The following is a 27,682-nucleotide window of genomic DNA, read 5'->3' as shown; positions in this document are numbered from 1 at the left end:
ATTTGCAACCACCAATTCAACCCTACAGAAAGTATTGCAGGATATTCTAAAAAAAGAAAAATACAAAGAACCCAGAAATGGTGGCGGGGAGGCCACAATGAATGGAGCAGAGAACAAAATGAAGAAGACAAACTGACAGCTACTGACAGAAAAAGAGCTCAACAGAAATGAGACAGAGAAGATTGGATGATAGGAACAGCTATTTTAGAGAAAATGACATCTTAATAGGTAATACTGATTTAGTATCATCTTGTTTTGAAGTCTGATCTAGCTTTTGTTCTTCTGTCTCCAATGGTCTAAACAGGTTGTATCTTATTGGATTTTATTATGTACGATAGTATAAGCAAAAACCTTTTAAAGACAAGGAGATTATACAGAAACCATTGTTCATTTTCTGTTAGTCGATTCTAAATACTCTGTAATGCTGTCATTCTCTTAAATGGTTTTACATTGTTTTTATATACTTAATGCTACAGTATATGAAGTTGTACTCAAGGACTTCAAGGAAAGAGTCAATATGGTAACTACTTTTAGGTCGTAATTATCTGGTGGTGAAACACTATTCTGCTTAAATGGTTATGTTTTGATCTGCGCTGTTTTGCTGTTATGTCCTCTTTTTTTCTCAATCTCCACTCCATTATTTACTTTTTTATTTTTATCCGTTTAATTAAAGGGAAAAAAATAGCAGGATATAATATAGTAACCCACTTTGACTTTCTATTATCTCGATTTGAAGCCCTGTATTACTCTCACCATCTTGTTTTTGACTGATGTTCCCCTATTCTGTTTTGATGGATAGTATCAGGTTCGAAAGTTTAGGCATCAGCTGAGAAGATAATGAGATTCATTATAACGCCCATTCTCGTTGACTTTTATCTACTTTTGAAGACCTACAATGTCTCCAATGTTTTGGTTTTGTCGGTTTTGTTCTTTACTATTTTGTTCAATTGCATTATAACTAATGATATAGGCAATTCTATTTGAGATAGTGGGAGGCATTATAGTAACCATTGTAGATCACCTTGTATTATGTTTTTATATTATCTATTATGTCCACCCTTTTGACTTGACTGATTCTGTCCTGTTATGTCTCATTTGGTTTTACTCTCTTCCCAAAAAGCAATAAGAACCGTGGGAGCAATGAAACCCAAAATGTGTAATAGTCATCATACAAAAGAGAGGAAAAGAAAGTGCTCTAAACTATATAACTGTATGTATATTTAAGTGTATAAGATAGAAAATGATATCACAGAGTTTTATTGGATCATTGAACAGAACTGTTTGCAGTATCATTGTTGGAATGTCCACTCTACAAGCTTTAATTTTGTGACTTGAACAATTATTTTTAAGATGGCAATATGTAATCCATTAACTAGTGATTTCCTACTGTTCATTTTTTTCTTCTGTAAATCTGTATAACTTGTACCCTTTCACTTTTTTTTTCTTTTCTCCTTAAATTAAAAAAAAAAACTTCTTGCAACAGCCTACTCAGAATTTAAAAATTTCCTCCAAGGTAATGGTTTCCTTCCATTCTCAGAGTATAAAAATAGGAACTCTGGTCCTTTGTCTTTATTTTTTAAATCTATTTGTGACCTTTTGTGATTTTTCTTCCTTTTGGTCTTCCCCTTGGTGTTGATTTTGGCTTGTAGTTCCTCTTTTTACATTTCTTCTTTTTTTGATTCTTCAAAAATAGTGTGCAAGAGTTCATGGTCTTAGTTCTATAGGTGAAGTCGCTTGATGAATCTGTCTGAACACTTGCAGGCATACAAACGGATTTCTTAATGGGATTTGTCTGAGTCAGGGTAGGTAAGGAAGGCACACACTGTGGTTTAAACAAGCTGCTATCAGGCAAAGAGCTAACACTTTGGTTTTCAATTTCCACAGCTGTGTTAAATGCCATATAGTTAACAGGATCCATTTCAGATTTATCCATCACTTGTTCTTTGCCTTAAGGTTTTCTCTCCTGACTCCACTGAAGAAAAGCCCTCCGTCCTTTCTGTTAAGCATGGTCAGTGGAGGGTAAAAAGAGACCATGTGGGAAAGAAGCCCTAAAAAATGGTAGGGATTAGGCAGAACCTAATAAGTTCTTGGGTGACCGGGAGACAGCTGAAGCAGAAAGAATGTATATGTAAAATTTAAATTCTCTTTCAAAAGATCTAATTTTTGATTATAGAATCTATAAAATAGATTAATAATTGACGTATAGATAAGCAATGAAGCTGTTTGGTTTTTTTTGTTTGTTTGTTTTGAGACAGGATCTCACTCTGTAGTTCAGGTTGACCTTGAGTTCAGTATGTAGCTCAGGCTGGTCTTAAACTCATGGCAATTGTCCTGCCTCAGCCTCCAGAGTACTGGGATTACAATGTGTTACCATGCCCAGTAGAAGCCCTTAGTTTTATAAGCAACTTGAATTTGAAAAGCGTTTGCATAAATTCACTGGCGGTCTTCCCAAGCTCATCAATAACATTATGTGTTAGAGTTAACATATTTCTGCTTCATTGTGTGGCTTTACATCTGTGAATGTTCTTAAATTTATACCACACAAATCATGAATGACTCTTTAAGTTTTCTATGCGTGTAGTCAGAAATTATTACTTCTAGTCTTTGCACAAATTTTAATTTCCCCCCAATTTCCCCTGGATGTTGAAGCTGTAACTTTTTAGAACTTCGACAGTTATTAAATCTCATGTATAGAATTTTGTGGCAATCTTTGCAGAGGAATTTCATGTGCATTTACACCTGCCATATGCTTACTTGAGTGAGAAGAATAAAAAGAAGTGGAAAAGGCACAGGCCGAGGAGAAAGGAGGAAGGTGGAAAACCCCAGAAAGTACCTTATCTCTGCACACCCTGGCTCACACTGCCTCTCCCAACACAAGCTCTTTGTCCAGCCGTGTGACAGGTTGACTTGAGAGAATAACTCTAGATTGGCAGAACAGCATAAACTCAAAAAAAGCAATGAGGAAGGTGTGCTGAATGGGCTGAGAGGCACCTGAGTATCAGAAAATGTTTTGGTTTGTGTCTGGATTTCCCCCACAACCTTAATAAGCAATGAAATTGGGCTTCTATGATTTATGATTAACTCATGGTCTACTGCTGGGATTATGAGTGTGAGTGCTACACCACACTGGGATGAGTAGCCTGCAGACAAAATAAGGGAAATAAGAGGCTTGCTTTCGGGCTCCTTCCTTTCTGCTCTTGCTGCTTTTGCTGTCTTTTGTGCCATGAACTGGTGCTCCTCTGCCACGTCACCCTGCCTTGGAGGCGGCTGAGTATGAGCTGAAACCTCCACAGACTGTGAGCTAACTAAACCTTTTCTTCCTTCACTTTGGGCAATGAGTATTTTGTCTCAGCAATGAAAAAAAAAGCAACCAACACAGAAAATAAAATTTGACAGGTAAAATGGAGTGAAAGAGAATAAACAAATAAATATAAACTAGGTGCACTTCCCAAATCTTAATGTTGGGGACTGAGAAGTTAGAAGGAAGGAAAGGGGAAGGTGAGGAGAAAGACTAAGGAACTACCAGAGTAACGCTTTTTAATTTTCAATGCCAGCCATAATGGATCATGTCTTATTCCTGGTTGAAGTAATCAACATACAGTAAACTATCATGTAGTTCCCTTTTCTCTTTTTTCAGTCTATTTCCCCAACCTGGGCTCTCACACACTTTAATTGTAGGAATTGCAACTGAGCAAAGATCCCAGCTGATGTGGTCTGGAAATCAGTTATTGAGGACTCCTGTTCCTGGGGCTGCTTCCAGCCAGCGACAGTGTGCAGTAGCCGCATGGGGCACACCTTTGTTTGAGGACTGCTCACCAGCTTGAATCTTCCTTTACTGCACAGTGACCGTAGCACTTCATTCCACATTTTTCCTCCTTCTTGCACTGCCTTAGGCACTTTCCTTTCATAGGGACAAAATAACCAGCACTCCCAGCTTAGAGGCAAGGTTTGTTTTGGCTCACAGTTCCAGTCTGGAGGCAGAGCTGGCTCCAAGGCAGAAACAGGACAGCAGAGGGCACGGCAGGAGAAAATGTGGTCATTTGTGGTGGATTAACTAATGGTCAATTTGAGAGGGAATGCCCAGCTGAATTGAGTCAGCAGGGCTCTGGGCATGGAAGACCCACCTGAGGATTGTTGTCAGAACCATTTAAAAGGAGAACTGGAGGGGCGGAGTGCACGCTGCTGATGTCCCGGGTGAACTGTTGAGGCTGGTTTTCCTGGTGGGAGAGTAGGCGCTCCCTGTGGCTGTGGACACGGTTGTTCTCCTCCCGGGCAGCTCTGGGTTTTGCTTTCTTCTGGAGCATGGCTTCCAAGCTCCAGTGCAGACCCTTTAGCCTCCTGCACAGATTCTCTATCCTCAGTACCCACCCTTGGGCTTTCTAAGCAGAACCCTTCCGTCTTTCATTGTGGATTCTTCAGCCTCCTGGTAGAACTCGAATGAGACACTGCTGTGGGCTGAGGACCTCCAGCTGGGCTTGTGAGGGACATTGCCATGGGCTCCAGGCCTTTAGCCAGGCTCGGGCAGGCCCGAGGGATCCAGGCCTGTGGCTGGATTCTTTGAGTCTCTAGCATGCAGACAGATCTTCAGCACTCCTCTGAAGGTGACTTTGGTGGTGAAGATAATCCTCTAAATTTATGTGTCCTGTGTTAAATCTATTCCCTTGCAAACCCTAACACATCAACCCAGGACAGGCTAAAAAGCAGAGATACAAAGGACAGGCTGGGGACAAGAACACATCCTTAAAGGTCACCCCCTTAGTGACCCTGCACCTCCTGAACACGTTCAGCTACAGTGCATCAGTGTAGGAGTCCACTGATAAGTGCTACACCCCATGACTCAGTTGCCCTCCAAACACTGTGCGCGGCGGGGAGCTTTTTTAAAAATAAAAACTAACACTTAAGAGTCACAGTTGTGTGTGCACTGAGTTCTCTCCCAGATTTTCTCAGTCCCCTCTCCATTTTTCTCATAAGTCATTTGGCTTAGTAAAATTCTCGAACATTTAATCCTAACTTGGCATCTGCTTCTTGGTACTTCTGGATTAACACAACTTCCAAAATGCCTTTGTTTCAACTCTTTTAGTTTCCGTGAGCCCATGCCAGCCCATTAAAAGGTAGCAAGAATGTGGAGATCATGGAATTTTAACCATCTGGAAGAATTTTACTCTCATGATGAAGGATTCAAAGCAAATACTTCCATTGGAAAATACTATATACCAAAATAAAAATTAAATGGACATTCATAACTAACAGGTGAGTATTAGATGATTGGGGACTTGGAAGATATAAAGTTAAATAATCTTCATTTTATTTGCATCAAAATTATCCCCCCCTTTTAAAGACAGCTAACTAGTTCTTTTTTCTGTCCACCTTTCTCAAGCCCTTGGCAAGATCTACAGAAACAGCCTCCAGCGATGAAACCCTGGCATATGTAGTTTACACAAAATTTCTTCATGATTTTAGTTTATACCAAAGTTTGGGAATCATTGAGCACCACTGCCCCATGGCTCCAGTGGTTGTTTTAGGAGTAGCAATAATTTAAAGAGTTCTGCTTCAACCCTGAGTATGAATTTAAGGGCAGGTAGTTAATCTTTTATTAAAGAGGCTGTTGACCATTTTCAACTGCAGGGAAAGAGAACAAGATGTCACCAAGAAGCAAGCCTGCCCTCCAGATTGGCACCATGCACAGGCCACTGTGGGGAAAGCCAGATGCCTTCTGGTGTGCAGGCTGGGAAACAAGAAAGGCCAACCCTCTCCCCTCCTCTGCCCTGCTGTAAGCAACCCACTGATCTGAGAAACACGGGCTGCGATGATGACTTTGAGGTGAAACACAATTTAATGCTTGCTGTGTTTAGTGTTTCACTGACCTTGCAGGTCTAAAGTTGGTAGTCTGATCATCTATTCAGGGGATGGCAGTACACACAGTGAATAACAAATTTCCACCAACGTTTCCTTTTACTTGAGAAAACTCACAATGTATGCAGTGTTCCTGAGTTCAAAACCTATTAGGCCATCCTAACATAGTTCATGTTCCTTTTTATTAAAGTGTGCATTATCATAATCATTTGGTGAAATGTTTTGGCCCAGACAGGACTCTGTAGCCAGGAAAGCCACAACCGGAAGCAGGAAGTCCATCTTGCCCTGCCCCTAGGAAGTTACCTGTGACGCCATCTTCCCGCCCCTGGGAATTTACATATGGCGCCAAACCTAGGACCAATGGGCTACCTGTGTATCCCTAATGCCCGCCTTAGGTTCCACCCCAAACTGAGGCTATTTACAGGCCCCCACGCCGCGTGTCCGCCGGAGAGATTGCCGGACGCCAGCGATGGGGGTGCCAGTCATCTCTCTCCGTGTTCTCAGAATAAAGGCCGATTTTTATTTTATATTTCTCATCTTTTGTTAATATTTTTCATCTTTTGGAAATAACTCTATCATTTGGCCCTTCAAGGATCTTCAAGGTCCTTCAAGGAAGAGAGTACCAGTTCTTAGAAAATATCTGTTTGCTGCAAGTTACATATCATTGATTGGGCTAGCTGAATACACAACTGTTAGCATTTTCAGCGCAATATAGGAGCAAAATATAAAAGTAAAAAGTAGTCTTTATTCTGAGGACATGGAGAGAAATCCACAACCAAAGGTGGTCTGGCTTCCTTTGACCAGAACGTGGGGTATGGGATACATATAACTTCTAACTGGGGTTGGGGCTTAGGGCGGGCATTGATGATGCAGGAGGAGCTGGTTGGAACTTTTTTCACATGCCCTAGAAAAGGAAAAAGAAAGTTGTAATATGGGAAGGAGGAAGTGACCTCAGGATAAACATCCTTGATTCCACCTCCCACTGCCATAACGTCCTGTAACTTATTCTAGCGCAAAACTCTTTCAACAACCAAAAGCATTCATCTGTCTATCATTGGGCCAGCTGGAAAGGATGAATACGTTTGAGTAGAGTACTTACCATGTGAAGTGCATTATTAAGTCCTCTTCTATATTCATTCAGTCATTTAACATTTACTGAGTCCCACTGGGAGTGCACTAGGAGATGGAAATACAAGGGTTAAAGGTCACCAAGGACTTGCAGTCAATATCAGCAAGTACATCAACGAATTCAATGTAGCATAACGGAAGGATAACAGATGGACACATGAGGTGCTTTGGAAACACAAAGATGAGACTGAATTCTAACTACCTGAACAACTCTTCCCAGAGGAAGTGTCCTTGCGGTTAGCTTGGAAAAGTAGGGAATGGACTGGATGAGGAAGTGGACAAGTTCGTTCTAGGGAGAGGGGCGGTAGGTGTCAAGGAACAGCAGTATAAACAGCATAGGTGTGTGTGTGTGGGGAGGCTACTGCGGGAGGTGAGGCTGCAGAGGAAGAGGAGAGGAAGTGTGCTTAGGTTATGCTGAAAGCTAGAGGATGTGTCTGGAGCCTTCAAAGAAGAAGAGAGCTGGAATCAATCGGGTTTGTCTGCCAGAAAGGCCCTGTTCTCAGTGATGACTTTGTAGGGACTGCTGGGGTGTCCCAGCAGCCATCTCAGTGGAGGGCTAAGAGACAGGATGGGGGAGGGGACGGCAGCCCCCTACACATACCATGAGAAGAGCCTGGATCCCATGAGAGGTGACGTTGTTGGGTGGGAGAGGGGTGCAGAATGAAGACTCCTTCGATAGCTCCCAGGGTTCCACCTTGCCTAGTGGTGAAGGTCAGAGACTGAACCGAGCCCCGGCCTAGATTAGGGTTAGGCAAGCAAGGCTCTTGCTCAGGCATAAAATCAAGAGCAGCCAAACACAAAGCTCAGGAATCTTAACAGGTAGTTTTTAATGCATTATTTCAAAAGTTAAAATTAATGCAAAAAAAATTCATGAGCAAAATACCAACACTAAAGCAAGAATCTGACCTCCTTACACACCCTGGTTTCACTCGCCTCACCCAAACTATGGTTTCAGTGCAGCATCCCTAGTAGGGAATGTGAACCCCTTTTCAGGAGAAACTGTAGCCAGAAGAAACAAAATAACTGTAGTAGCTGCAGCTTTCACAATCGGCTGGAGCCAGGAGCCAGCGGCCTGATCCAGCACACCCAAGGCTGAAAGGTGCGGCCTCCCCACTCCAGCAGCATCTCACAGAGCTGAGATGTCCTGTCTACACCGTAAGCCTCTGTGCTGAGCTTTCATTTACTTCCTTTCCATTTTTATCAAACAGTGACCACAGGGAAAAAGGGAACCGTGGCCCAGCCCCATCGCCTCAGGGTTGAGTTTAGCAGTAAGAGAGGGAATGCTAGAAGGTACAGCAGAGAGGTAAGATTACAAATTATAAAAGAAACAAAACCTTCGAGAGCCAGTCTGTACTCAAAGAGCAAGCATGGAACTTTGAAGTTTCTAAAAGTGTGGGATCAGCTAATACAGATTGATTCATCAAGATGACAAACCGCAGCTGCATAATGGCTGCATTAAGTACGGCCTCTTGGAAGCAGTTCGCGGAGACCAGAGAAGGCAGGAGCACTTTAGCCCTCAGCTGCTCGAGCTCAGAAACCTTTAAGGTTCCACTCTGCGCCTAAACCTCCAGGGGCAGTTATGGAAAACAAATAATCTTTCTTTTAGCCTGGTCATTTCTAGGAATTTTGAGCTCCTGATTCAGACTGAGCTTTGTTACCACTTGCTCCTCCAGAACATTCCATTTTAAAACGGTTCCCAGGGACAGCATCCTCAGGGCTGATGGTGGCCCAGCACATACCCTGGCCTGAGTGCAGTTTCCGCCTGTGTAATGATGCCTGCAAAGTTCTGGATAAAACACAGAATATCATTAGATGTGTGCATTTTCACATGTCCCTTCTCTTTGTGATGTGAATTCATTATATTGCACTAAAAGATGCTTTACGCTGTGAGTCTATGATATCTATGATATCCTGTGTGTTTCATGATGGATGTCGCTTCCCAAAGTTAATACAGAAGTAGCTTGGCAGTGATGACTTGCTTGGTTCACTAACACATGGAAAACATTGCTAGTGTACCAAATGTTTTTGCACATGTAAGTATAGTTTTTGAAGGTGCAATGTAAGCCCATAGAGGCGATGTGATATACTTTGCAGGAAAATGTATTGAAGAAATGTATCTAAGAAATGAAAATATATTTAATGGTTAATACCATCAATCCAATAAAGCTAACTGCAATGTAGCTGTCTCACTTGATCAGTTGTTAAAATGACTTTAATGAAATTTTGACTTTGGAGATGAGATCATAAGGTGCATTTTTTGGGGTGATTTGCACAATGTAGTCATTCATTTTGAATAAGACTATCTTTTAGGTTAGGAAGTATCTCTTCCTTCATGTGTGATTGTAAATTTGCTTTATCTTGAAGTATTTCAGCATTTTATACTATAATATTATGAACATTTATTCACCCACAAGCCCAGTTGAAGTATAAGTGAAATTTCCTGTAATATTATTAAGACAATTTTATTCCTTATTGGTACTTTGCTATAACTAGTGAGAAGTTTAATTACTTAGAAGATGCATAATTAGCTTTCCTCTTTACACTTATCTCTACAGAGCCCTTCTTTATCTCAGGTGTGATCATTTTCAGTGATTAAATGTTAAACCTCTATCTTTCTGTTTGTGAGTAACCATTCAGATGGTGATTTTCCTATCTTTTGTACAGTCCTTTAAATTTCCAGGATGTTTTCCAGAATATCCTATATTTAATATTTTTACTCACACAGAAGAAACTATTCTTCTGCACTTAAAGGAAGCACATTGGTACTTATTAAAATCAATAGAAGTAAAGCAGACCCTTTCATCATCACGGCTGTTTGTATTATGTTGCCTTTTGTATAATTTATGTTAATGTTCCTTTTCGGGGGCACCATAAACTAGTGACCTTTCATAGAGTCAATTTATTATAATTAACTATATTAACAATAACATTTATTGGTTGTTGAGCCTCTATTTTAGCCTCGGAGACAATTAAGTAAGTTGTTTTGCCCTTTAGCACTGCTTCTGGCACCCATAAAGACATTCTTGCTTTTTTGGCAAGACATGATGTTTTGAAACCACCATGATTTTTCTCTTGTCCTGAGATACGGAATTCGTTATCCCCAGGACTCTGTTTTTAATTTTTTGGCACTGGCATGGAACCCAGGGCCCAGCACATCCTAAGCACAGACTCTACCTCTGAGTTTCTCCCCAGCTGCTTTTTCCTTTTGATGGAGAATCATATCAGAGACCCATGTTCTATTGCTGTGAAGCCAAATTTAATAATGGTATAGCTAGAAAACAACTTTAAACATGTGAATGTTCATACTGTTTTTTCCACTTTGATGTATCATGGTATTATACTCTTCTTTTGTTATAGTAGTCTTATCATTATCTAGCTGAGGAAAGCCATTCTCTGTAGGAAGGAAAATCTCATTGGCCAAAATATATCTATACATTAGCAGAATATATTAGCTACTCTAAAATGACACATTTTCCCCTATCATCCTATCCAATTAAACTAGTTTATATTCTGAACACATAAGCAGGATGACTCAGCTCTTCTGGGGCCAAAGATCATCAAAACTATAAAAGCTGCTGGAATTGCAGTATTCATACTTAAATTATTTTTGCTATACTACTGCATAAGGACCCTAGGCCATACATAATGAAATTTTTAATTCGCTCAAAGATTTTACAGAGACTTCTCAAATTTCATCTAAAAGCTTAACGTTGTAATAATTTTAGGTTACTTAATCACCCAAGGCAGAAAGAGCTGAGTCATTCACCTGTTTCTTTCATTACATTAAGAATGGAACACTTCCAGTTTTAGAGCGAGCAGTCAATTTTTATTGGAAATTCTTGGGAAGCCTCCAACCACGCAGCCCAAGCAACTTATGGGGCGGGGGGCTCAGAGTCACATTCTGAACTCTTCTGTTAGCTCTGTGAATTGACTAGAAGGACAGGCTTTATAATAAACACATGTTTACTGATTGTTTATGACAGACCTAGCCCCAATGTATATAGAAAACAGAAGTTTGGAAGTGAAAAGCATTTTGTTTCATTAAGCCATCTAGAGAAGTTATCTTACTCTTTCAGAGCTGACAGTGCAGGAAGACTGCTTCAATTCCCCAGTGTCCCGTGGGGACAAGGGAAATCCCAGAGATGACATCTGAGATGAATTGGTCTGGGAAGGATTGACAGTGACTCACTGTGTCTTTGTGGTGCGTGTAGGAAAGAAGGACACATGTATAGAAGGCCGTCTAGAACAGACTCCCTCTCTAGTGATCTTGTACCTCTATTCGGGTCTTGGGATGTCTTCTTTGACCACGTTAAAACAGACTGATGACCCACAGCTGGGGTACCTCCTGTTCCCCTGCAGGGATTAGAATGCATGTGGGAGATCAGTGGCTCCTCACATTCCACTCTATTCCATGTCAGCCTGGCAGCTGTCCTCACCAGAATTCTCTCTCTCCTGGACTAGGTGCGGCAAGTACACGGGTATGTTTCTCTGTGTCTGAATTCTTCAGGTAGCAGCCAAGGCGAGTGTTATTTGTAACATCAAAGAAATCGTGTTTGGTGATCATAAGCTGTCTCAGCACATGATTTCTCCAGAGTATGACACTCTCTTACTTTCACTTATTCATTCACTAATTCACTTATTTAGCAAAGCTGGACGTGGTGCTGTGCACCTGTAATCCCACCTCTTGGGAAGCAGAGGCAGGAAGATCAATTTGAGTTTGAGGCCAGCCTGTACTACGTAGCGAGACCCTGCCTCAAAAACGAAACCCCAAACATTTATTTAGCATGTGTTTGTCAAGATGCTTATATGTACTAGTAGTAAATAAGAAACTGAAGGGTTAGCAAGAGCAGAATGTATTTTTTTCTGTAGTGTGATAGACCCACAATTTAAAAACATGTCACTTTTTGTCCTTGCTTTGTTTCTGTTTTAACTTTTTAATTTTTTGGTCCTGAGGACCAAACCCAGAGCTTCCCACTTGCTAGACACAAAATATTCTACCATTGAGCTAACTCCCCAGCTTCTACACTTTCTGAAATTAAAGTTAATTGGAACAAAACACAAAATGCCTAACATCAGCTATCTAAGAAAGTTACTCAATCTTGATGACAAGCATGTATAACTCCTGAAATATCAACCTGCCACTACAGATTATGATTGGAAAAACATATGACATTGTTGTAATGCCATAATCCCATGTCAGAAACATTAATATCTAGGAAGAAACGTTGGAAAAGAAAGAATTTGATAGTGTGTCTCCAATACTGTCCAGGAAAATGCCATTATTTGTTATCTAGATGGAAATATCCCTAGAAAGAAGGCTAATTCCATTGCATAGTACTTCAGTTTACAAAGTGCTTTTATGTACATTATCTACTTCAGCATTCACCGTTCTACCCATTAACCAGGAATCATTATTCCTCTTTTAGTGAGGAAGAAATGGAGTTATCTTGTAAGATCATTAGCCAATGAGGGACAGAACTGGGCTGATGGGACTTTAAGATGAGTACACTTTCCCCTCCCATAGTAGTCTAACACAGATGAGTAGAAGCCCCACCACAGCAAGCTTCTCAGCAACACTCATCTCCTTCATCTAACTCCAGACTCACCACGTAGCCTTTCGATCAATAATTTGGGAGAGACAAAATAATAATTGCATTCCTGGCTGGCTTTAGGGTCTTGAAACCTGTCAGGAGTAATACTAATATCTTTGGTTGATTACAGAACGTTGGCAAGGAAAGTGTAGACATAGCAGGTCTGCATGCTTACTCCTTACAGTCTCCAAGGGAACCATGAATGAACCTTGGCCAATAAGTGGAAATGTGTCCTCTGAAATCTTTTGTTAATGGTTGATAATTTTGCTACATATGCCCAGAGCAATGGATCGTGCCATAGTGATTCATCGGGTTGCTTTGCACACATGTTAGGAATGATGATATACACCTGGGTTGATTGTTGGGGTCTTGAGGGTTGGTTGTCATGGCTTGTTGCATGGTAAGATGCACCTAAGATGCACGCCGCCCCCATAAAGGCCTACTAGTCTGTAACTCAAAGAGGCTTCCTCAGACAGAGACATCCTGTAACTCTGCAGGTAGATCTGCTGGAGGCCAAGCACTCCTGGATTGTTTTGAATGGAAATGGTCATTAGAATCCTGGTCAGAGGTCTCAGGACTCCTGTCCAGACCCCTCTGGATCTATTTCCTGCTACTTTTCTCACTGAGCATCCTTTGCTGTAGCAGATCTTAACCATAAGATGAAGTCTCATACTAACTTCAGAAATGGTCCACATGCTGTGTTTTGCTGTGTTGGTTGTAAGAACCAATGAGATTTAATGGAATATCCATTTAAAAAAACATTTTATTTTAAAGATAGTAAAATCCAACAAAACAAAACCAATCAAAACAAAGCAGCAAAATTGGTACAGAACTTCAAAGCAGGATACTAGGAAAATAACAATAACTACCATAGTATATCTTGTTATCGTCATAATAGTTGCCCATTCCTTCAGGTATAGTGAAATCAAACCCAAAACAAGACAATAAAATCAATCAAAACAAAATATGGAATAAAGCAAAATAACCAGAACAAAGCAAAACAGTGAGAACAATATTGGATTTCAAAGACAAGCTAGAAGGAAATCCCCCATATTTGCTGTATTGCATGCAGTCATCCTCCCAAGAGATGCCCAGACTGCTGGCCCTAGACCTGAAAAATCAACCAAACAATACAAGCATTTAGTTGCTTCATGTGCTTTAGTTGTCATCAGTTGAGCCTGTCCTCTGAAACAGTGGGTTGCTTATTGAGGTGGGGGGTTGTATAGGCTCATGGCAGGGCTACCTGACTTTCCTCCTCCAGGAACTTGTGCGGCTTGGGCAGCTTACCGAAGGGCTGGCTAGCTGGCTTCTTGTTGGGTTCTCCCAGTCCCAGCATGGCCAATTCTCAGGACGTGTTGACTTTTCTCTTCCCTCATCATTTTCACATAATAATACTGAAGACTGATAATAAAAATAGTTTTGGTAAATTCTCCTTCTACTATAGTCTTTTCCTTAAGTTCTTTGCTAACATTTGAAACATTTTTTTCTTTAAAAGATTTTGGAGTATCTAAATGAATTTAAGTAATTTTTAAAGACTTAAAAAAAAAAAAAACCCTGTATGGTGCAGATGCTATGTGGAGAGATCTTTCATTTTGGAGACATGTGCAGTGGTTAAAATAGACTTGGAACAACTCGCAGTGGACGTGCCTTTGGGTCTTCATGGACCGACTGCTGCCATTCTTTCTTCTCCAACATTCCAGAGGTACTGACTCATAGAATACAAGTGTTTTCAAGTTCTACCACATAAGTCCCTGCCAACTCGAGCTCAATTTGTATATCTTTGCAAAAACTTGACCTTTAGTGAGGTCTTAGGTTCATTTGATAATCCCATTAGGTAAAAATAGCTATTATATTCCCTTTATGTAGTGTTTGTATAATTAGTGCTTAAACTATTGGTTAGAGTTTTGTAATTAAAAATGTAAATGCATATTTAGAAAATATCCAAAAAACATTTTGTAAGACTTCACTGTATCTTTCTGGACCATCAAGAATGCTCTTTGGTTTATATACTCATATGGTTATTTTATCATTTTAAAATCTTTAATTTAAATCACTTGTGGAGTACTGAAATATAATTTTGAATATCCTCTGCTTTGCAGAATGTGTATTATAGTAAATGGATAGTACAGGCAAATTTCTGTGAGATAAATATAGCCTTTACATCATCACAACTGAGTTTCAGATAGAAGATTCATTTCATCTTACTCTGTCATCCATGTCTGAAATTCCCTGGACAAAAGCAATTAGTTCCAGTTAACAATATCTTCAATAAAAATTAGACACATAGGCACAGGCACAACTACACAGATCTTTTGCTTTTCAACTCTGGAGCACAAATGTAACTCTGTCTCTTTGAGATGGTTGATTGCTTGAATTCTTACCTACATGTTCAAATTCCAGGCAGACTAATAACATCTTCTTAGAAACCTTCCCCATCTAATGGATAGAAAAAGATATGTCTTATATATGTGTTTGTTGAGAGAAACCTTGATGAATGTTTCAGGAGAATAAATTTATTATTAGGCTGAACCCAAATATGAGAAGAAGCAGGTCAGATTTCCATGCTTCTCATGAAGGAGAAAGGATGGCAAAGCAGGGTGTTAGGTAAAATTTTGAGAACCTGAGAACTACACTTTTGACAAGATTACCCACATTATGGATCTAGTTAAAAACAGGAGTTTCTATACAGGTGCCTGTGCTAAAAGCAACACTGGAGTTATTTTTTGAAGAGGAACCAGTCTCTGTCTCTGTCTCTGTCTCTCTCATCCTTCTCCCATCTCCCTCCACTTTGTCAGTGCTGGGGTCCAACCTAGCACCTCGTGCATGCTAGGCAAATGCTGTACCACTGAGCCACATCTGAGCCCTTAACAGCTCTTTTCAATGCAGACTCTTGTGCCCAGCCTTGCTGCCCAAAACACTCTCATTGCATGGGATTTATTTAAAATAGCAACATATCCTGGGTCACATTTCCCCCAGTCACTGCATGCCAAGCTTTACCAAAATTCTATCTACCACTATCAATAAAAAAGAGCTTTCCAGAGGTCAGCTTTGTTTGAGCAAAGACAAGATCTACTTAAACTCCATATTCAGGACCCGGAAGTCCTATCTAAACTTACTGGTGCAAAGCTAAAAGAGTTACTGGAGTGACAGACAGTCAGGGCAAGGATCTCTGCCAGGGTAAATTTTCTCTTTCTATTCAGATTCCTTTCAAGAAAACAAGAGAGCAAAACTCATTCTATTTATAGGCAAGAAGGTTGTGCCACTAACCTTCTTTGGAGCACATTTACAAGGAGTTTCAATTTTGCTGATCTGTGTTTCTTGTTTTTTTCTTGTGTTATTGGGGGTTGAACCCAGGGGCTCATGCTCGCTAGGCGAGTGCACTACCACTAGGCTGTATCCTGAGCCCTTGCATGTTTCCTCAAATGAGCATATATTTAGTATATAGTAAATATGAGCGTAAATTTAATATGTCACAAAAATACTATAAAATAACTGTAAACCAGTAAGTGACCATAAAAACCACAAGCCAGGATGGAGTTGCAGCAGGCCCAGGGAAGTGCCAAAGTAGATGTTCCATGGAAGAATTTGGCACCTATCAGAAAATGTTTATAAAAAGCCAGGAAGAAGACAAAGGCAAATTTCATATGTATAACCAAGCATCTCCTAAGTCTTTCTCCTTTTGTGAGAGTTCCCCTAGAGGGAACTGTTACCTTGTAAGACTTCTGGGGGATAATGCAATTTTGTAGGGACATTGAAATCAGTTAAATTCAACAAAGATTTCATTTCTTTTTTGATGTGACAACAATGATGGTAGGTACAAAATAAAAGAGGAAGCCACAGCCCTTGACTTGAAGGGCAAACAGTCTACCAGGTGACTTGGGACTTGCAATATGGTTTGATCTTAAGGTCCAGGTGTTGAAGGTTTGGTCCTCAGCCTGACGCACCATTGGAAAGTGGTGGCACCTAGCAGAAGGAAAGGAGGTCATGGAGGATGTGCCCTTGTGGGATACTGGGACCTTGGCCTCTTCCCTCCTCTCTTTTGCTTCCTGGCTTCTGTGAGGTGAACAGACCTATTTGGCCACATGCTTCCACCATGAGGTATGGTGATACTACAGGCCAAGTCAACAGGGCCAGTGACCCTGGACTGAAACCATGAGATAAAACAAACCATTCCTTCTTTTAAGTTGATTCTTTCAGGTATGCTGTCTCAGTGAAGGAATCTGACTAACACAGGACTATGATATGAGATAAATTGGAGACTCACCATAGAGTGTGTTTATGGTGGCTGGAAGGGAGGGGGCATTAGGATCTTCAGGCAATTTAGAGGTGGATATCACTGGGTCATGTCAGACAAATGGGTAAGTATTCTGAAGAAAACTCATGTTTGTGTGAGGTTTGATCTCTTATAGACTATAATTTCAGGAGGCTGGGGGATGCAGCTCAGCAGTAGAATATGTGCTTAGCACTCACAGGGCTCTGAGTTTGATCCCTACCACCACAAAACAAACAAACAAACCTATAGTTCTCTCTGAAATAGTTAAGGTAACTTGATATAAAACTGAAATGAGACCACCAAGTGGTCCAGAGCCACCTGCATGCCACCTCACAAGCCAAAAGTGCACATAGTGATTTCCATCCTGCGGCACAGCCTCAATATCTGACTTGGAGCATGATAGGGCCTCACCCAGTGTCCCCCATCACTGGAGGACTCCTGGGAAGGTCCCTCTGGGCCTAATTGGGCCCCACTCAGTGACCCTGAGTGACTGGGAACCACCTGGTAAGACCTGACTAATGACTTCCACTCAACAGGGGAAAGTCCCTGCAGTAGGGATGGACATTCTCAACCCAAGAAACAGCTGAGACCTTGCCTTCAGCTTCCCTAAGGGTATATAGGAAAATGACAAAACAAAAGAGCAAAATGCAATCTTAAACCTCCAGCCCATCCCAAGTAAGCCTAGGAGACATGGACATAGAAAGAAATGTAAGCCACCCACCTGAAACTCCTAAATTATAGCAACTGAAGTAAAGAAACAACTCTGGGAAGCTATAAAATAACTCAGATCAGAAATAATCTCCCAGGTAAAAGAAGAAATGATAAACATAATGAAAGGAATGCTGAACACATATAAAGAAGATATAGTTAAAAAATGAGAGGAACACTGTGAAAAGAAACCTTGAATGAATAATGTAAGAAACAAACAGAACACATGCAACAGATTCAAAGAGATATCCAGGAAATCAAAAATTCAATCTAAAGTTGGCAAAAGTGCCTCAATGAAAGTCAAGATAGACTTTCAGACCTTGAAGACAAGATTGCAGCTAGTGAACAGGAAAGGAAAGATCTCTTAAAAATAACAAGGAATCAGGAGATAACAATGCAAGATGTTGCAACATCTGCAAGATGATGCAAAGAAAAACAATGTAAGACTCATAGGTATAAATGAAAAAGAAGGTAATAACACAAATGATATCAGGAGGCTATTTATGAAGTAATAGCTGAAAATTTCTCAAACATGAGAATGGAAACTGACATACAGATAAGTGAAGCATATAGAACTCCAAATAGCCATAACCAAAATAAAAATACACCCAGATATATAATAATCAACATCTCAAAAATACAACATAAGAGCAGAATATTATAAGCTGTTAGAGAGAAGAGACAGATTCCTTGTAAAGAAAAGCCTGTCAGGATCACAGAAGACTTCTCAACACAAACAATGAAGTCAAGATGGATAAAAAAGATGTGGTACTTTTATACAATGGAGTACTACTCAGCTACAAAGAATGATCACATCGAGATTGTTATAGGTAAATGGATGTAACTTGAGACCATACTCATAAGTGAAATAAATCAAACTCACATACATAAACACCATATTGTTTCCTTAGAGTAAGAAATGGTAAGCGTACATAAGATACAAAATCCTCAGTAAATATTATGAAAGGGTAACAATCTGCTGAAAGGGGAAAAATAATATCTCAGGTAAAAGGAGGAGAAAAAAGGAAGGGAAAAGAAAAAATATCTAAATTTGTATAACCGCACAAGATAGCTAAGATGATTGTGCTACAAATTGTATTAGTTCTTAGTTAACATTCATAGGATTGGATCAGTTGTGCATGTTAGGGTCTGGTGATCTGAGAAACTCTTTTGAAGGTCATTATGTAAAACAACAATCTTAGTTCTGTTCCTACACTATATTTTGAAGGCCCATATTATCATTGTTTTGGGCTGTTTACTGTTGTAATTTATTTGTCTTTTTTGTTTCTTGTTTTTCTAGTAATCTGTTTTGGTTTGTTTATCCCTCTAATACAGAAAGGTTAGGTATACATGTAGAGACTTATACATACCTAGAACTTCTCCTAAACAGTTTACAAGAATCGATCATATTATGTGCGATGATATGAACAACTACTTTGAAGAAAAAGAGACATTACGGTGGGGCTGGGGATTTAGCTCAGCGGCATAAGCACCTGCCATGCAAGCAGGCGGTCGTGAGTTTGATTCCTGGTACCGCTAAAAAAAAAAAAAAAAAAAAAAAAAAGAGACATTATGGTATCCATTGCTGATTTCCTATCATCATGCTGTAAAATCCAGTAATGCTTCTATTCTTTGTTCAGAGTGGTTTTAGTCTGTTTCGTATTGTCTAATTTCAACATACATGAAGGTATGGACAGCTATTTTGAAAAGATTAAGAGACATTATGACAACCATTGTTGATTTTCCTATTGTCTGGTTTTGAAGGTCTGTAGTGCCTTCATTACTCTGTTCTGATTATTTTGTTTTGTATGAATTCATTGTGTGTGAAAATACAGACAACTATTTAGAAGAAAACAAGAGGCATTATGGTAGCCAATGTTGATCTCCTGTTGTCTTGTTTTGAAATCTGTGTCACTTACATTGTTTTCTTCTGATCTGCTTTGTTCTGTTTTGTTTTACTCTTTTTAAAATAAAAAACCTGTGAAATGACAAATCCAATGGAAAATATTCTTTCTTGTCTTAACAGTGTCTATGATGATATGTTTTTATCATTAAAATGAAAGCCATGTTAAGAAATTTGAAATTGGGCAAATAGTGGTATTCCCTCCTTCCAAGACTCTGGAAGGCTGAGGCAAGAAGTTTGTTAATTCCAGTCTGGGAAACTTAGTGAAGGCTTAGGGTTCAAGCCTCAACATTGAAGACAAAAAAGAAAAAAGAACTTTGAAATCTCCTACTCTCAAGCTGTGCTTTGTAAGCAAATGTCAGTCCTCACGATTACCTTATATGCATAAATAAGTTATAAGTGTATATTTTATAACTATAAATAAGTTATAACTATACTACTATACAAAATTGGCCATTAGTGGTGATGAAAAGACAAAGTTCAAGTAGTAACAGCGTGAAGATGCATATTCTGAAGAGAAAGCCAGATTGCTTCTTACCCCAAACAAAGAATGAAAAACTGACCGACTTCCTCAGGCAGCTTCACACATGGAAACTCAATTCAAGTTCTCAGGCTTCATTTTTTCAAAATAAGGTTCCATTATGTTTGTTTTTATCTTTCACTGTATTCTTTTCTGCTTAAGCCTAGTCTTTGGATGTTTATATTCAATGCGAGAGAGAGGGGAGGCCAGACCTGCTTATCAAGTAGAGTTCTGTTCTTTACTAAATAGCCAGGGACTGTTTTCAATCAGATAACAATTTTTAGAAAGAAAAATGGAGCCACATACTGTAGCTGTCTCCTTGTTTGTTCTGTTTTGTTTTCTGAGACGAGGTCTCATTTTGTAGTCCAGGGTGGCCTTGACCCAGGTTGTCCTCAAACTCTGCAGACTTCCTGCCTCAGCCTCCCAAGTGCTAGGATTATAGGCAGGTGCCACCCAACCTGGCCTCTTTGTGTTTAACATAATGGCATGGCGTGTGCTCTCTGTGGCCATCTGTAGACCAGTCACTGTTGAGATAACTTGTGTGAGGTGTCCTGGTGACCCAATGGTATGAGGTGCGAAAGCTGATTATCCCCTGCCCAGTGAAGAGGCTTTAAAAGACGGGTAATACATTTAGCAGTGTAGACAGAGTGCTGGGGATGTGTGAACGGAGATGGGATTGATTCGGGATGGAAGAATTGGGCAAGACTCCAAGGATTTGAGCTCGATACTGAAAGGCAAATCGGATTTCAGCAGATAGAGGAAGCATAGAGATTCTTTCTCTATGCATGTGGGAAGCTTTCCCTTGTAGTTTCCAAGGATTCTAGGAGGAGACAAAAGGGTGGCGGCCACCCAGGAGAAGCAGGAATGGGAGGGTCAGTGTGGACATACTTCTTCAACAACCTGAGGCTTTGGGGGGAAGAGCAGTTCCACCTCAGCTGGGGTGTGTCCGCCGTGCTAGGAGAGGAGTGTGGCAGCCTAGAGGTGCCCAGTAAGGGAAGGAAGGAGGCAGCTGCACACCCCAAGAGCAGCAGAAGGATCCAAAACCTGGATCCATTCCTTCTTGGGACCCAGCCTCATTTCTTCTCAGGCTCCATAAGACACTCTAGTATCCTTGACTAATGTCTTCTTATTGTGTTCTCTCTTTTCAAATTGAAGATCTGTCACTCGAGCCAAAAGAATCCTGATTAATTTAATTCCATTCTTTTCTCTCATTGGTCAATGATTAAATCTAAGTTACAGTGCATTTTTCTCTCCCCTTGGTCCCATTTCAAAGACATTAAGATAGCTGGAGAGCCTTGGGGGATGGGAGTGCATGGTGATAGGTGACCCCAGTAGGGGGACAGCAGGCTGTGCCCAGAAGAGCCCTCAGCTTCAGGCTCCTGGGGAGGCTGGGACATTTCTGCAGATGGTTGTAGGTAGGATGCTATTATTTGGAACCTAATCTGAGACTCTTAACAAAAAAGTATTCAGTGGAATTAAGAAGTATTCTGTCTTAACTACGAGCTTTCCCCAGCATGTGCTTGGTCTTCCCGACACACCAGGGTTCTCAACAAAGGCTCTGTGTCAGGCACACACGAGACAAAGGTCTATTCACCAGTTTCAAGAGAAAGTAGCAATCTAGGCATTTGTGAAAGTTAAGGAAAATAATTGTGTGAATGTTCAACATTTCAAGTCTGGGTAGCCATGTAGACATTCACATTGTAGCTCTCATTTCTCAGGCTTGAGCAATTTAAAGACCAATGTGTTTTCATATCTTTATATTTCTGCTATTGTATCTGACGAAGTACCATTTTCAATTTGAGGCAAGTAATTTATAAGCAGTGGATTTAAAAATATACCTGACTGGGGCTGGGGATTTAGCTCAGCGGTATAAGTGCCTGCCTTACAAGCGCGTGGTTGTGAGTTCGATCCCTGGTACCAGTAAAAAAAAATATATATATATATATATATACCTGACTGATAATTATTTCTTTTATTCTCTTGTTTCATTAAGTCTACACTCCTGTTTCCCAAGACCTTGGCTACTTAGCTGCTTTTATTTCATCCCTTCTCCTCTTACTTCGGCAACATGCTTCTGTGAATATATTAGAATGGAACCCAAAATGCAAAAGATACAGCTTTAGGAGGTGCTGTATAAAACCAGCACAGGACAAGACCATCCTTCTTCCTAAGGCTCCTTTTTATGATTCACTATGGCAGGAAACTCAGTTTTGCTTTTCAACAAAAACTGAATCACTCTTATTCAACACAGGTTCTTTTTGACACACACACATCTTATATATGGCAGGGGGGTGTGTACTGGGTAGTCTCACATTATATCTCATTACTGTGGTATTTTATTTTATTTTATTTTATTTTATTTTATTTTATTAGTACCAGGGATTGAACTCACAACCTTGTACTTGGCAGGTAGCCACTTATACCAGTAAGCTAAATCCCCAGCCCCCTCCTATTATATTTTAATAAAACAATGATAACATGGAAATAATTTCAACTATCATGGAATGAAAAGTAAGCAGTGAAGCCTTGTTATTAAATTCAATTAGGTATTCTTCACTGTGGTACAGATTTTTCATAACTAATATAATAGCTCTTAGTGCCAATGTATAAATTATTGTCTTATGGTTTCAAATATTCACATGCTAAAAATGTGAAGCATTTAAAAGTGCGGTCTTTCATAAAATCAGGACAGTAATTGAAATTGAAAATCGAAATTGATCTCTTACATACCTAAACATCAAGAGCAGGAAAGAGCATGACACTTTTCTCGGCAAGATACAGTGAAACAGGGCCGGGGACTTAGCTCAGTAATATAAGCACTTGCCTGGCAAGCATAAGGTCCTAAGTTCTACCTCTAGTACTGGGAAAAAATCCAAAGATAGACTGACACATAGGACTGGCGTCTTCCTCGGGTACTAAGCATCTACTTAGAGTCCAGCGCTGCATCCTGGATCAGGGTCAGTTAGCTGTCACTGATATGAGTTAAGGCTCCTTACCATTTTTCCAGGGTCTGGACCTGTCCACCATGTTTAAGAAAGCTGTGGCATACACCAAACACTATTTAGAGCACCTAAAGAGAGCTAGGGAGTTGTACAATTTCCAACCTCAGAAAACTTGCTATTTACCAAACAATTCAAGTTCTTACATTCTTATTGCTTAATGGAGTACAACAAAGACTCTTTATCTTGGTTTCAATCAAACCCCCCGACTTTTTTTTTCTTTCCCTAGTACTGGGGACTGAACCCAATGCTATGTCTCTTGTCCCTTTTATATTCTGAGACAGCATCTTGCTGAGTCACTAAGCTTCCCATCCTGGTCAGAAAATTTGAATCCTTCTGCCTCAGCCTCCCAGACTGCTGGGGTTATAGTTCTATGTCACTATGCTCAGTTTTCAGCTTCCTATTTTTAAGAGGATGCCTATTTTTATGAAGTATAGGCCTATCAAGGACATACACTGAAGGCATGCAAGGAAAACAATTAAAAGATGAAAATTACGAGCTGTGCTTGTCATAAAGTTAATCTTTCTTTCTTTTTCTTTTACTAATACACAGACTTTGAGCTGTGCGTCTTACCCCAACCCAGAGGTGAGAGAAGGAACTCAATCACAGCCTCCAGGAAGTTTATCTGCAAATAGATTATTTCACTGACATTTGCAGTGTCAGAGCAGATGCTGAGATTTTCCTGGTGTGTAGATGGTCTTATTAGAGTTGTACATACTTTTTTGGCTAAGACAAGGATGGTCCTGAACGTGGTTAGGTGACTCTAACAGGGCTCAGATTCATGACCCTGATCTCCTAAGCAGGAGTACAGAGCTGTGCTGTGCAATAAGGGAGCTGCTCAGCATTGCCCATCAGATCAGCTCCAGCAGCCTCATGTCAAGAGCTCCATAATCAACAATGCTTTCTGTGAGTGAGTACTGTGTGGTTACCAGGAGGGTTGTGGGCCCTGCCGACCACATTCTTGAGACTCAGTGCTTGTCAAGCCACCACTTGGCACCATCATGAAGCGTGTGAGAAACAGGCCTGGCTCTTCCAGGCTTGCCAACTTAGTCTGCTCTTTATGAATGTCCCCAGGTGCTTTGTGTTCCGTTCACATTGAGAAGCTCTGATCCAATGAGTCTCTGAGTTCAGTCTCTTTACTTTCCTCTTGATTCTTACACTGTGACAGCAGCTAAATGTTTTTAAAGCTCTTTCTCTGAGCCACACATTGTTCCAGGGAATTCATGTGTTTGATTCATCAACCCTTATGCACTTGCACAACCGCAAGTGCATAATTTACAAGATTGATAAAAGAAGACACCAAGAGAATGGAGTCAAGCTAAAATCCAAAGGGCTGAGCCAAAGTCCTACTTGGTGGCACCCAGGCCAGGTGAAAGGACTTCTCTGTAATCTGCTGGCAGTTCCCATAAACAATAATCTCAGAAGTTTCCGGCCAGCTCGAGTTGCAGCGTCCACCAGAAGAGGAGCTGCTGATGGGGAGACAGGACTTGTCAGATTTTGGTGCACACCTGCTGGGCCTGACCTGATGACGTGGGCAATGGCTTAACCGCCCTGAAGGCTCTGGTTTTCATAGGTTTTGCTGAAAGGGTTGGGGCGGGGCAAGCGAGGGTACAGAAGCAGACAGCAATTAAAAGCAATGAATAACTCAGCCTTGACAGAGACACAGCCTTATGAATCCTTGAGAACAAATGACAGAAACTCTGTTTACAGGGCACAGTTGCCAGTCTTATCTATGCCAGAAGAAGTTATAGTTACTGGGGAAGGGAAGGGGGTTTCGTGGGTGATTGCTCCAGGCTGGGAAAGCTTGCTTTACTTAGGTCTCGCTTAGGTCTGAGCTCCAAACCAAATTCACCTTCCAAGGCCATAGGACTCCGTACAGGTGCAGCCTGCCGTCCCGCTCACCTCCCTAAGAAACTTCTTTATTGGATTTGCTGGCCTACTTTGAGGGGACGCCCTGGCAGCAAAATGAGGATCATTTTCTCCCTGTTTTGTCTTCTTGAGCTCCTCTTATTGCTCAACTCTTTTCCCAAATTCCTAGGAAAACTCCAAGAAGAAAGAGCTGCCCAGTTCAACTCTTGCTGAAATCCTCAAGCAACCTGTCTCGCAGGACAGTGCAGGCCCTGCCCAGAAGAGCAACAAAGGAATCAGCTGTGTCCTCCCCGCCTAAGTGGCTCAGGTGACTCATCACTTTCCCTGCCCCAGCTGAGGCTGAACCTAACCCCTCCCCAGTGCCTAGGCTCCCAAATTCTCAGGCCAACCCTTGCACAGACTCCTTGGAATCTCATGAATTAGTAAAGACTGCTCTTAAAGCTCCAAAGTGCCCACTAGCAGTCTTGAAATGAACTCTGTCAGCCTTTGGTAGATGCCAAAGTACCTACCAAAGTACGGATGTACATTAAGCCCAGTGGGTGGGGGAGGAGTGCACCCTGGCTTGGCCCCTCAGATGACTAAACGGATGTGAGGGAAGCCCGCTGTGCTTGGCACCAGGCAGCCTCACTGGCTCATTTAACAGGCAGGTATGGGGCACTGGTGACACGTGAAACATCCCCAGGGGCAACTCTGAGTTCTTGCTTTCTGGAGGGGCTGAGATTGTCTGTGCCCTGATGGATGTCTAGTAGAGCTTTACTAAGAGGAAAGATGAAACGAATGGGGATTCATCCATCAATGCCATCTCTACTCAAGAGGTGAAAGATCTTTCAGGAGACCTTGCTCTCCGTGCTCTTCCAGTTATCCTAAGGTATCACATAAAAATTCAGATTTATGTCAGTGTGGTTTAATAACCAGGAAGCTTGGAAGCGAGTCAGGTTATGATTTGACACCAACCAATCTGGAAAGTTAAGATTCAGTCTTCCTTGTTTGCACTTTGATTTTGTCATCTGGTGGGGGAAGTTTGGTGGCAACAGAATCTTGCAGGGTGGCCAACGTGAAGGCCAGGCAGGGCCTCAGGGTCTACCGGATTGCTGGGCTTTGCGTGAGGACCTGTGAAAGGAGGAAGGGAGGGGAATGAGGGAGACTCAACGCACAAACAGGAAGCCAGCCGAGCTGCGCTCAGGCCAGGGCTGGCCTCTCTGAGGATCGCTGTCGCTCTCAGGACCCAGCCCAGTGCTGGATGACAGCACTTACCTCAGCCATGAGCCAGTCCCTTCACACCCTGGGGCTGAGGGTAGGCCCTGAGGAGGAGCAGCTTACGTCATGCTGCCTCTGCTGCGCTGTGCTCCTGCGGTGCTGCACCGTGACTGTCACTCAGCATTTTGCAGACACCCAAGCCAGGTTTGTCCCAGCCTGTGAGAGGGAAAAATAGATTTCTTTACATCCAGATAAGACTCTGATCCTTAAACGGCCTCATTAAAACACCAGCATTTTAAAATTTTCAACTTAATTTTTTACTACTATATATTTGTCCTCCATATTGCTCACCTAGGGGATCTGCATCTGTCCATAATAGATCTTAATTCTTTTTCCACTCCCTTCCCTTCCCTTCCCTTCAGTTCTTCCTCTCTCCATTCGCAAAAGCTTTGTTTCCATTTTCCCACCCATTCTTTTTTCCCTTTAGCCTTCCTTTTCCTCTCCCTCCTTCCTCTTGGCCCCCTTCTCAGTGAACATATTTTTCCTACTTCCCAGAATCTGTGCTCTATCCTGCTCCTTCTTTACCCCTTGGGTTCCTCGTGAAAAAGAAGGAATGCAATACTTAAATTTGTGCGTCCAGTGTATTTCACATAAGAGGTGCAGCCATTTTCCACAAATGACTCAAGTTTATCCTTCTTTGTGGCAGAGTAGTACTCTATGGTAGATAAAGACCACGTTTTCTTAATCCTTTCCTCTGCTGATGCGCATCTGGGCCGTTTCCAAAATTTAGCTATTACAAACTGTGCTGCTATGAACATGGGTGAGCACATATTGCTGATAAAGCACCAGCATTTTAAAGAGCATTGTGATTAGAAGGTTGTATGCAGACTTCCCCAAAGCTCTTCTGGAGAGGCGTTTGTCCATGGCATGAACCCTGGTGCCATCCGTACATAGCTCAGGGAACTGCTTCTGCCTGAGGCCTGTGACAGGGGCAGCAAGGAACTTTCCATCCCAGAGAAATTTGTCACCCCAGCTCTTTGCATAATAGCTCATGGGAGATTAGGGACTTTTAAAATCTTTATTAAGGTAGTGAGAGTTTAAAGCATGGTGACCACAGGAATAGTTATTTTTACACATGGCACTTTACTTTTTCAAAGTCCTAAGGTGGTACAGCATTTAACCCTGGGATGACGAGGTCCTCCCTCTGTGTCCTTATCAGCACTTACCTTTAGCTGGGACGAAAGAGACACAACACGGAATTTAAATCAGAAGTTTTGAGTTCAAATTCTGATCGGGCACTTCTCAGGGTATGGGTGCTCCTAAAATACTTACTCAAAAAGTTTTATTTTCTGAGCCTTGGTTTACTTATCATTTTTATTTATTTGTTACTTTAAAGAAGATAAAACAATAAAACCAAAACAAACCAGTGTAAAAGATACAGGACTTTAAAACATTATGAAATCAACAATAGTTACCATAATGCCTTTTGATGTCTTCAAAATAGCTGCGGATAACTTTGGACATAGTAAAAATCAAGCAGAACGGAATAGAAACAATAAAAACAAGACAATGAATGCAATAAAGGACTTCAAAACAAGCGTATGGTAAATCAAAAATTGCTATCATAATATATCTTGCTAT

General features: G+C 41.0%; 1 long non-coding RNA gene across 1 annotated transcript; it reads right to left on the bottom strand.

The window, feature by feature from the left end:
• Nucleotides 1–5,783: 5,783 nt before the first annotated feature.
• LOC134476737 (uncharacterized) lies at nt 5,784–8,268 on the bottom strand. Its single transcript, XR_010048542.1, has 3 exons — nt 7,583–8,268; nt 6,953–7,029; nt 5,784–6,757 (listed from the first exon to the last, which is right to left on the bottom strand). It is a non-coding gene; the product is annotated as an uncharacterized LOC134476737 (long non-coding RNA).
• Between the last annotated feature and the right edge of the window lie 19,414 nt (nt 8,269–27,682).

The sequence above is a fragment of the Cavia porcellus genome, unplaced genomic scaffold (assembly GCF_034190915.1).
Source record: "Cavia porcellus strain 051 isolate PalLab524CR breed Dunkin Hartley unplaced genomic scaffold, mCavPor4.1 scaffold_7, whole genome shotgun sequence".
In the NCBI taxonomy this organism is placed as follows: domain Eukaryota; kingdom Metazoa; phylum Chordata; class Mammalia; order Rodentia; family Caviidae; genus Cavia; species Cavia porcellus.
This window is presented reverse-complemented; position numbering and strand designations above follow the sequence as displayed.